This window comes from Arachis stenosperma, chromosome 6, assembly GCF_014773155.1.
Source record: "Arachis stenosperma cultivar V10309 chromosome 6, arast.V10309.gnm1.PFL2, whole genome shotgun sequence".
Lineage (NCBI taxonomy): Eukaryota > Viridiplantae > Streptophyta > Magnoliopsida > Fabales > Fabaceae > Arachis > Arachis stenosperma.
In genome coordinates, this window is record NC_080382.1 from 91304858 (window position 1) to 91306498 (window position 1641).

The 1641-nt window shown below is 37.7% G+C and overlaps 1 non-coding gene across 1 annotated transcript; it reads left to right on the top strand.

Annotated features, from left to right (window-relative positions):
* The first annotated feature begins 656 nt into the window (after positions 1 to 656).
* Positions 657 to 760, top strand: LOC130938643 (small nucleolar RNA R71). The gene has a single exon (XR_009069802.1). It is a non-coding gene; the product is annotated as a small nucleolar RNA R71 (small nucleolar RNA).
* Positions 761 to 1641: the final 881 nt, after the last annotated feature.

The following is a 1641-nucleotide window of genomic DNA, read 5'->3' on the forward strand; positions in this document are numbered from 1 at the left end:
GTGCCTCCAGATTTATAATGGAGGATCTTGTTTCATTCATGAAACTAAAAGTGGCCTTTGACAGATCAGAGACTATATTGGCTAAATTAGAATTGTTTTGCTCAGAGTTCTCTGTCTGTTGCTGAGAAGATGATGGATATGGCTTACTATTGTTCAGCCTATTGCGTCCACCATTGCTAAAGCATTGTTGAGGCTTTTGCTGATCCTTCCAGGAGAAGTTTGGATGATTTCTCCATGATGAGTTATAGGTGTTTCCATAAGGTTCACCCATGTAATTAACCTCTGCCATGGCAGGGTTCTCAGGATCATAAGCTTCTTCAGAAGCTGCCTCTCTAGTACTGTTGGATGCATGTTGCAATCCATTCAGATTTTGAGAGATTATGTTGACCTGTTGAGTCAACATTTTGTTCTGAGCCAATATGGCATTCAGAGCATCAATTTCAAGAACTCCTTTCTTCTGAGGTACCCCATTATTCACGGAATTCCTCTCAGATGTGTACATGAACTGGTTATTTGCAACCATGTCAATGAGTTCTTGAGCCTCTTCAGGCGTTTTCTTCAGGTGAATAGATCCACCTGCAGAATGATCCAATGACATTTTCGAAAATTCAGAGAGACCATAATAGAATATATCTAATATGGTCCATTCTGAGAACATGTCAGATGGACATCTCTTGGTCAACTGCTTATATCTTTCCCAAGCTTCATAGAGGGATTCACCATCTTTTTGTTTGAAGGTTTGAACATCCACTCTCAGCTTGCTCAGCTTTTGAGGAGGAAATAATTTATCCAAGAAGGCAGTGACCAGCTTATCCCATGAGTCCAGGCTATCCTTGGGTTGTGAATCCAACCATATTCTAGCTCTGTCTCTTACAGCAAAAGGGAAAAGCATGAGTCTGTAGACTTCAGGATCAACTCCATTCGTCTTTACAGTCTCACAGATCTGCAAGAATTCAGTTAAAAACTGATAAGGATCTTCAGATGGAAGTCCATAAAACTTGCAGTTTTGTTGCATTAAAGCAACTAGCTGAGGTTTCAGCTCAAAGTTATTGGCTCCAATGGCAGGAATGGAGATGCTTCTTCCATCAAACTTGGACGTTGGCTTAGTGAAGTCACCAAGCATTCTCCTTGCATTATTATTATTATTTTCGGCTGCCATCTCTTTCTCTTGTTCGAAAATTTCAAGAAGGTCTCTTCTGGATTGTTGCAATTTAGCTTCTCTTAATTTTCTCTTCAGAGTCCTTTCAGGTTCTGAATCAATTTCAATAAGAGTGCCTTTATCCCTGTTCCTGCTCATATGAAAGAGAAGAAAACAAGAAAAGAAGAGGAATCCTCTATGTCACAGTATAGAGATTCCTTTATGTTAGTAGAAAAAGAAGGGGTAGAAGAATGAGGAAGAGAGTTCGGATTTTTGAATGAAGAGAGGTGAAGAGAAGTGTTAGTAATTAAATAATTAAATAGAAGAAGAAAAGAGGAGGGAGAATTCGAAAATAATTTTGAAAAAAAGAGGTTAGTAATTTTCGAAAATTAAAGATAAATGTAATTGAAATTAAAATTTGAAACAATTAGTTAATTAAAAAGAATTTTTGAAAAAGAGTGAGATATTTTCGAAAATAGAAGAGAGAGAAGTAGTTAGGTGGC